Below are 10,254 nucleotides of genomic sequence, written 5' to 3'. Positions count from 1 at the left end.
CTCCCCCTCCTCTTCTTCCCCTCCCTCCTCTCCCTCCTCCTCCCCTTCCTTCTCCCCCCCCCTCCTCCTCCTCCTCTTCCCCTTCTCCTCCTTTCACATGAGTCAGGTTGAATTCGGGTCAACTCCAATGTACTCTTTTCACTCAGCCATCTTTTTAAAGATCTTATCTCTGGACATCATTGCATCAGGAGCTCCTGAGGGAGGGTTAGTGTTCCAGAATACGGATTTTAAGGAGAACAATTGTGCCCATTCCATATGGACTGTCTTGTTCAATGAATACAATAACCTATCAAAGCAGAACACCTGAAGAAACTGAGTCACAAAGTTGTTACTTGCCCAAATTCACACAGCAAGCAAAGAGTTGAGTCACGTTCAGGAATTTAATCTTCTCTTCCTCTTTCTCATCCTCCTCTTCCTCTCCCACTCCTTTCAGTACCCTGAGCGAGCCTAGGGGTTTACGCATGCTAAGTGAGTGCTCTATCACTGAACTACCCAGTCCTTTTAGTCCCTTTTAAAGTCTTCATAATCAAACTGGTCTTGCGCTTGACTTATAAAACCAACTGGGTCTTAAACCTGTGATCCTCCTGCCTCAGCCTCCCAGAGATCACAGGCTTGTGCCACCAGGCCTGATTCTGACCATTTTTCTTTCTGTTTCTTTTGTGGGGGGGCAGTAGGGGTAGGGGACATAGGTACTCAGTAGGTATTAATTATAGAAAGGGGGAACAACAGCTTCCAGGACTCTTAGAACATGAGCAAGCCGTACTAAACCTGGTACACTATCCCACAACTGGCCAAGTATGCCTATGTGGAAAAGTCAGACACTAAGCAAAAAAATGGGTGGAAAGAGAGGGCTTGGGAGAAATGGGTTTCACCCTCTATTCACCACTGAGCACAGCTCTAGAGGCTTTCTCAAGGCAAGTGGATGTGGTCCACTGTGGTGTCACATAGACAATGCCGGGGAGCTGCTGTCAAACCCTCTACTCATTACCAGATTCTGAATTCCAGGTAATCATATGTCCAGCGAGAACACTTCTCAACAAGAAGGATACGGTTGGGCAAGACTGCATAGGAAGGAGGATCAAGTAGTCACATGACCAGCTGAATCCTGCAGGCAGGTGGCTGGCTGGCAACCTCCGTCAAGTGGAGACTAGCCTCTGCCCAGTCTAACAACTCATTTTGATCACTGTGGCAAAGGGCACAGTTACTCTCAGGGCCTAGGCGGTTCTCTGGCTGGCTGTGGGAACATTCCAATGGGAATGTCCAGGTTGCCCATCAGAAAGGGCAGGGAATGGTTGCCTCAGAGTGCTTACCCCTCAGAGGAATGGAGCTTGAGATGTGAATTCCATATCGGTCGAGTTTGCTGCAGCTCAGGAGCAGCACATACATACATATACATGTGTACACATACACAATACATACATACATACATACACATATATGTACAAACATATACACACATGCTCACACACATACATACACACTTACGTACACACCCATAAATGTAGGGCATGTGGGACTGAGCTACCAGACAGGCATAAGAACCAGTGAGGTGGGGCATGCTCGAATTCCAGGGATCTCGGAGATCTGAGCTGGTAGGAGCAGAGCTGCCCCCTCCCAGCCTCCAATGTTGAAAGGACCGACCGTGGGCACTCAGTCACAGTAGCATAGCACATGGAGCTCTTCCCCCATGCTAGTGAGGTATATAGATAGCCTTAGCCTCAGGCAATGACCTTCCTGGGTATTCTCATACCCCTTCCCCTAAAAGTATAGAATCCCTGGTTCACCCCCAACAAAGTGTATGGCATTCATATCCACCCCCAATAAAGAAATATGAGCATGCTAAGATCATCTCAGTGATCGCCATGGGGAAGGTCTTTGCCTGAAAGAGCCGGGACTCTAAGACTCCTGAAGAAGGTCGTTCTCTTCTCCTATCTCTCTGGTACTGCACTCGCTCCCAATAGGACTGGATCCTGCTCATACGAGCTCTGCTTTCCCCTTCCTGCCTGGTGTACACATGGTACAAGGGGAAACGTGGACCTCAGCCCTCCATTCCTGATGTCCTCTTAGGGCAGGTTTTACTGAAAGCACCAGGTACCCTGAGAGAAGACCTGGGACTAGTGCATTCATCTCAGACTTCACTTCCCCTCCAGATTGCAGTGGCATCTGATGCCCCAAAGGGAAACAGGGGCTGGGGACTCCCCGTTTCGGACTTTACCCTGCCTTCTCCAGGTCAGTATATTGATGGTGTCCAGACATCCCCAGGAGAGAGGCAGAATACCATACCACACACACATACACACATACATATACACACATGGTCACATACATATACATACACATATACTCATACATACACACATACATGCACATACACATATACATACTCAAACATCTACACACACATACACGTATATATACATACATACACACATATACAAGACACATACACATATATATACACATACATACTCACACATACACATACACATACATACATACCTACAATACATACATACACACATACACACATACATATACATACACATAATATACACATACATACACATACACAGATATATATACATACTCACATATACACGTACACATGCACACACATACATACACATATGTTCATACACATAATACACACATGCATACTCACACATACATGTACACATACAAACACATACATGCATATATACTCACATGCATACACATATACATACACACATACATGTATACATACACACATGTATACATACACACATACATACATACACATACATACGTACTCACACTATTCTTATTGTAGACCCATTTTTGTCATCTCTCTTTTTTTGGTGGGGTGGGGTGGGGTTGGGTCATATCAAGACTGGCTTTCTCTATAGCTCTGGCTGTCCTGGAACTTTCTTTGTAGATGAGGCTGGCCTCGAACACACAGAGACCTACCTGCCTCTGCCTCCTGAGTTCATCTCTATTCTTATCTCTTAAACAAATGTAGTAGCAGGAAGAGCTCTGTCTTGCTCCAGTTTAGCACCCAGGGAGAGACATCAGGGGCTCAAACAGAAGAAACAAGTTCTCATTTTATACACAGGCTGTTGGTATGAGAACACACGAATACCATACATCCCATTACTCCCACTTACCTATGCATGGTTGAATTTCCTCTATACCATCCCCAGGCACAATGCTACTCAGTCTTTGTTTGAACTCTCCCATTGATGGGAAGTTTCCACCTTCCAAAGCAGCAGGAAACATCCTCAGGCAGGTCCTGTGACTAGCAAGCTGTCCTTATACTGACCCACCCGAACCCATCTGCTGGGTTCCCAGGTGACTGCTAGCTTTCATGGCTGTTCAGGTATTTGAAAGCAGGCGAGGGGTTGGGGATTTAGCTCAGTGGTAGAGCGCTTGCCTAGGAAGCGCAAGGCCCTGGGTTCGGTCCCCAGCTCCGAAAAAAAGAACCAAAAAAAAAAAATGAAAACTTTTAAAGGGGGCTCGTCCTGAAGTGCTGCAGCAGAGAGATCCACCTCCAGGAGAGGTTTGTCCTGAGTTTCTGTGGATCCAGACGTGGCCATGGGCCAACCACATGGCAGGTTCATAGTCAACTCTGAGAGCGGATGTCATACCCTCGTTATGAGAGGGCCTCACCTCACTGTGTGGACCCTGGTGGAGTATCTCTAGGTCTCCAGTCTTGGAGAGAGGGACACCATGTGGGGTAGCACGGACTATCCTTTACGTTAATTCACCACACTTCCAGGCCTGGTTTAACCACTTCCAGGTTGGGACTGTGTGATGATGAAGCTTCACTGGCATGCTGAACAGACTTGCAATCACCCAGGAGACACACTTCTGCATGTGTCTGTGAGGGCTTTCTAACCGAGGATGGAAGACCCTCTCTGGTGTACTAGTTTGCTTTCTGTTGCTTTGATAAACACATGGTATGGCACAACAAAGAAAAAGAAGAGAAAAGAAAAGAAGTAAGCGGCTTGTGGAGTAAAGTGTTTATTTTGATCTTATACTCCCAGGTAATAGTTTATCACTGAGGAATCGTTTATCAGGGCAGGAACGGATGGAGGGAACTTGCAGGATGCTTCTTACTGGCTTGCTTCTCCCGGCTCGCCCAGTCTGCTTTATAGTACCCAGGACTACCACCCACGGTGGGCTGGGCCCTCCCACATCAGTGAACAATCAAGGAAATACCCCACAGACAAGCCCACTGTCCAGTCTAATGGATGCACCTCTTCTATAGTTTCTCCCTTCCTAAGTGACTCCAGCCTGTGTCAGGTAGACGAAAGCTGACCTACATCGGTCTCGAACAGTCTAAAATAGAGCAGGCAAGCTTAGCGCTCTCTACCCTCTCTACTTCCTGACTATGGCAGCTGTGTGATCAGCTACCTCAGGCCCCAGCTGCTAGAGTTAGGGCCACACCCACCACCATGCCTTCTCTGCCGTGGCCATGGTGGACTGTACCTTCAAACCTTGAGCCAAAAGAAACCCTCCCTCCCTTGCATTGCCCTTCTTGAGTATTCTGTTACAGCAGCTAGAACTAGGAAAGTAACTAATTCAGACCTCTAAGGCAATCTGCTAAAACTCACTGGACTTCATTTAGCTTCCCATATAGTGAAGGCGTCCCTACTGTGTTGTTAGGATGCTCAGATGACGTCGCCAATGTGCCAAATACTTTGTATGCCAAAATGACACCCTGTAAATGATTAACCAGAGTGAATAAGGAGTAAATAATAAATAAACCGGGAGCTTGTAGAAATGCTTTTGTCCCAGGTCCTCCTAAGGGATGATAGTACAGAGCAGAGTTGGCCTTAAGGAAGAAGACATTGGTACCCTGAGGCCTGCAAGGACAGTACTCACATTCCCCATCCTTGTGACCCATCTGCATGTGGGTCCAGGAGATGGCTCTGAGCTCAAGTGTCCCACCCTGGCTTTGGAGACCTGGGTGAGTAGGGCCAGCCTCATGCAATGGGTTTGAGACAGGTCCTCCTGGTTGATTATGGGCTTCCTCTCTTTCTCTCTCTTCTCCTGAGGCCCAAGGCTACCTGCTCTGAAGTCCCAAAGCCTTTTCTCATCACCACCACCATCGCCCCTGTTCTGACTTTAATTTAGAATAAATTCTCATCCTCAATTAGAATGTATTTTATTGAGAGAAGCAAGTAGGAACTGGGAACCAGGAAAGACGGCCTCATGACAATGGAGGCTCACAAGTAAGAGGCTCTTGTAAAAGGCACACAAGTCGAGGTGGGGGGCAGCCTTCTGGTTGTCGGTGGTTGGGTTCAGGCTACTGTATCTCTTGTCTAAATGAGGGCTCTTTCTGCTACCCTGGCTCTCTATTAGATTCTGTGCGTTCTAGCTGGCCATCCATAACTCCATGTTGGCCTCACCAGTCTCGTGACTAGGCAGGGACAGCTGCCATGCTCACCAACCAGTGTCACAGGAGCAGATGGCCAGGAGCCTCTACAATTGGCAGTGTGTCACTACTCGCTTAACCTCAATCCGGTTTGTCTTGAGTTAGCAGAACTACCTGGGAGATGTACTTCCCAGGTGGGGTTGGGCCAGGCACCCTGTCCTTCCTCATGCTACATGGTGTCTCAAGGATGGCAATGCCACAAATGAGGGACCCTACCCAGAGGGCCTTGGGAGAGAGAAGGGAATAGAGCAAAGAGGTCTGGATTTGTGTGTGTGCCTCTGTCTGTCTCTGTCTCTGTCTATCTCTGTCTCTGTCTGTCTCTCTCTGTCTCTGTATGTGTATGTGTGTGCCTCTCTCTGTCTCTGTATGTCTCTCTGTCTCTCTCTGTCTCTCTGTGTATGTATGGGTGTGCCTCTCTCTGTCTCTGTCTCTGTCTCTGTCTCTGTCTGTCTGTCTCTACTCCCCACCTCTCTCTCTCTCTCTCTCCCTCTCTCTCTCTCTCTCTCTCTCTCTCTCTCTGTGTTGTGTGTGTGTGTGTGTGTGTACATTCTACTCCAAGAGCCAGTCCTGTATCCCAGGGATGGTGGCCTGACCAGCAGAGGTATTTTCCATGTATGGGACAGGTGTTGTGCTGTGCCTGACAACTTCCTTTCTGCCTGACCCATCCTCCCTGGGTTCCCCAGCTATAAAGTAGGAACAAGTCCTATCCCTTGCCTGCCCCAGGGGGACATTGAACAGGCGTGAGATAATGTCTGCTGCTACTCACCCTCTACCAGGAAGGCAGATCCAGACTGTCTACTTTTAACACTGAGAACTCAGTCCTGCCTCTAATGGGGTGCCTGCCTGCTTGTGGCGCTCACTGGGGTGCAGGGGGCCAGGTCATCTCACAAGACCCAAAAGCTTCTTGGCATCCTGAGGGAGGATACCAGAGCCAGCTCCCCTCTGGGGCCTGAGGCCCTGGGCCCCGGTTAACTACAGCACAGCCCATTGTGTGGAGTTCAAGGGGCCGCCTTAGGCTCCTGGCATTCTGGTTAAACCAGGAATGGGGCAGCTGGGTGTGGCCACAGTCTAATGAGCTGGGTGTGCCCATAGGAGTTAAGAGCCGGGGGTGACAGCTGTGGGCAGGTCCCCACCCACGCAGGTGGGCAGGCAGCTTTCACAACAGTCACCTGGGTGCTAGGAAGCCATGCGGCATTCTTGCCCTGTATTTATTTTTACAGAAACAAGTGCTCAGCTTTGGAGGTGGGGGTGGGACTATTTCTAAATATATAAAAGTCATTGTGCTGGTGCTTTTGAACCTCCAAATCTATTGTGTGAAGCAAGCTGATGCCAATCTGTAGCTTCCACCAATTGCAAAGAAGGCAGAATGCTGGAAATGCAACAGGCTTCTCCCCCAACCCCCACCCCTCACCTCACTCCCACACACCCTTTTCCACCATTGTGAAAAGCAAGACATTGGGGCCTTTTTCTGTCTTGGTGGACAAGGGAGCCTCCGTCTCCTCACTCCTGTGAGAGGAGCACTCCCTACCCTCTGATGCTCTTCCTGGGAAATGGAACCCTGACCTTCCTGCCTGGGTTCTCTTCCCATTTTGTTGACAACAAGGTATGAGTGTCTGGTGGCTTCCAAATAAAGGTCAGATGAACTCATGGTACCGTCCATGGACCACTGAGTGAAGAGCCTTCCGTGGGCTCTTTCTCTATTTGAGAGAGCCGGCCTCAGGACACTTGTTGCCTTACTGAAATTCCCACATCTGTCCCTGGAGCCTGCATTCCAGGCTGTGAGGGCTTAGGGTTTAGGGTAGAAAGACTGGTTTGTGGTCCTCAGAGACCTTCATGGGAAAACCAGGCAGAGGACGATGGGGGAGGGGAGTCTGGGAAGGAAACCGGGCTTTGTGAGACTGTGATTCTGTCTACCCAGGGTGACTGCCGGTGAGGTCTAACAACAGACCACTGAGATTTGGAAACACAGGACTTTGGGGTGGGGTGGGGCGGGACCCCGAATGCAGGTGGGTTCTCTAGCTCAGTCCATATTTTCCAGGCTCAGTGAGGGCGACTCAACATTCCCATCCATGAAGTAGGAATAATGAACCTCTTGGTGTACTGTGAGGAACAAATGACGTCATCCTTAGGAGAGTTTTCAGTGTGGTCCTGACCTGTGGATAGTGTAGCTTAAATATCACCTCTCCTCTTTTCCAGAGCAGCCAGTGCTGTCCAAGGCCCCGTCCTACCATTGCCCTAGGGTGTTCTTAGTCTGAGGAGCAGACGGAAGGACTGGTCAGCAGGGGTTAGGGAACCATAAAGACTGGATGTCATGAGAGTTCAGCATAGGTTATAGGTCTGTCTTATAACTGGCTGAGTTCATTAATTCATCATGTTGCCAAGGATAAGAGTCTTCTCTCTCCCCATCGTCCACCATCTACATCATTGCCCAACCTACCTGCCGGGTCAGCTTTTCTCAGCCTCTCGTGTCCCTCCACCCTGCCCATTCTTGGTTTATGAGTTGTCAGAACCAGGGGGACTATGGATGGTCCTGGCTGGGGCTGAGAAGCTCATCATAGAATGACCAGCGCTACACCCTCCTCAGAGCTCCTCACATCTTAACAGATAGTGGCTTAGCAAAACCCACAGAGTAAAGGCCATAGAGCAAAGGCCATAGAACAGAGGTCATGGGGGAAAGGCCATAGCGCAGGAGAGAGACAGATTTCAGGCCTCCCACAGCATGGGTCCAGGGAAGCAGGCCCACCACACTTCCTTCCCTTGGTCCTAGCACAATATAAAGCATACTTGGATACAACGAGGGGAGCTTCTTCTCTGGTATGTTGCTCTAGGGATCCCTCTGGGCTCAGAGGTCTCACAGATAGTCTTCCAATCTTTGCCTCTTTCTCTAGAAAACAAGCTAGGGCAGGGACTATTATTGTCTAAGAGCAGAGGGCAAGAAGTCACTTTGCCTCTGAATCCCACCGGCAGACCCTTCAAGAAAAACCTCTGGCACTCCTGAGGGATAGGGGTGGGAACTGCCAAACCTCTCCCTTCTTTTCAACTTTACCCTTGGATACCATCGAGGCCAGAGGATGGAACCAGGGGAGCATGAAATAGGCAAGTACATGCCTCACCACAGAGGCTCAGCAGATCCTGGAGCAATCAGTGGGGAGCTAGAGAAGGATGGGTGTCCCTAGAGGAGGCCCACTCTATGAGAGCAAGGATGTGCAGTTTTCCCAGAGCAAACCAGAACTTCCCCCAGGGCTGAGCCTTGAGGCCACCACACCCGTCGCCTCATCCAGATGTGAGGTGTCGCCTCATCCAGATGTGAGGTGATGAAGTGGGCCTGTCTAACAGCCAAATGGAGCCTGAAACAGAAGGAAAAGAGGAGCAGCAGGGGTTGGGGATTTAGCTCAGTGGTAGAGCGCTTGCCTAGGGAAGCGCAAGGCCCTGGGTTCGGGTCCCCAGCCTCGGAAAAAAAAAAAAAAAAAAAAGAGGAGGCAGCAGCCAGAGAAAGAGGCCCAGGTCCTGAGCAGGACTCTTGGTAAGGTGTCTCTGGGAGACACAGCCCAAACACCCAGTGCTCTCCAAGGCTCCCAGCCCACCCTACAGCTGCCTCTGATGCATCTGACTCTGCTGCCACCACAGAGAAGACCACGAAGACCGAGAACCTAAGGAAGAAGCAGCGGCAGGCGGAGGAGCTGGAGCAGAGCATCCAGGCTGACGAGGTCAGTCAGTCCATCGGTGAGCAGCTGGAGAAGCCGGCCCAGCAGAGGGCGGGCTCTGGAGGAGGACTCGGAGGTCTCGGAGGAGTGAAGCTGTGAGGCTTCAGGAGTAGGGAAATGGACCGCAGAACAGACCTGTGGGGTGCTCTGGGTGGGGTCCAGGGAGTGCAGGAAGGGAACCCCCAAACCGGCTCACTTCCATCCCCTGTGACCCTACTCCATCCTCCACAGCCTACGCGCCCCTTAATTCCTTCCCCTTTCTTCTCAGCTCCTATTTTTGGACTCCCGCCCCCCACCCCCACCCCCTTGTACTCTCAGTGTTCAAAATCTGAGTGATGACTCTAGCTGTCTCTACGGCTGCTCTGGATGCTTCGTTGAGACGAGAACAGGGTGGAAGTCTGTTCGAGATCTGAGGCCGAGGCACAGGGAGTGCCTTACGTCTCGGAATCTCGGTTCCCGTTCACAGTGTTTATGAGTTACTTCCCTGACGGTCCCAACCCCCCCACCCCCACCCCAATTTTCATAAAGAAAGTAAGAATGAATTCGAGTAGACACAACAAAAGATTTAAGAGCCCTATGGGGGCTGGGGATTTAGCTCAGTGGTAGAGCGCTTACCTAGGAAGCGCAAGGCCCTGGGTTCGGTCCCCAGCTCCGAAAAAAAGAAATCCAGACTTTGTTGTATCCGTCTTAGCACGGATGGCTCTAGTACCCATCATTGCTGTCTTCACCACCCCTGGTTACTATGTCGACACTCTGACCCTAGGCCGGGACTACTGCCGCATGCGGTCGGTCGCGCACGCTGAGGGCAGAGGGACGTTGGTTTTCAAGGTTGGAAGCCAGTCTAACCGCTGGAAAAAAATAAGACTTCCTCATCCTTTGTCCCTTCCTCCTGAATATTCCAGAAAGCGGATGAGATGCTGACTACAGCAGCCAGGCACACAGATGGACCCTGTCCTCTGCCGAGATTAAGGTCAAGAGCATGAGGGTACACCCTTCACCCTGTCAAAAAGACTCGCAAGGCAAACGAGAGCAAGCAGCTTCAGACTGTGTCTTTACCGGCTACCCCTTCACCGAAGGGCTTTGGGGTCAGAGGAAGTTGTAGCGGGGAGAGCATAGTTATCCTGACCAGTA

General features: G+C 50.2%; 1 pseudogene; it reads left to right on the top strand.

Annotated features, from left to right (window-relative positions):
- The first annotated feature begins 4,792 nt into the window (after nucleotides 1-4,792).
- Nucleotides 4,793-9,222, top strand: LOC116905632 (annotated as a pseudogene).
- The last annotated feature ends 1,032 nt before the right edge of the window (nucleotides 9,223-10,254 follow it).

The sequence above is a fragment of the Rattus rattus genome, chromosome 7 (genome assembly GCF_011064425.1).
Source record: "Rattus rattus isolate New Zealand chromosome 7, Rrattus_CSIRO_v1, whole genome shotgun sequence".
NCBI classification, from domain to species: Eukaryota; Metazoa; Chordata; class Mammalia; order Rodentia; family Muridae; genus Rattus; species Rattus rattus.
Note: the sequence above shows the minus strand (reverse complement) of the source record. Positions and strands in the feature narration are given on the sequence as shown.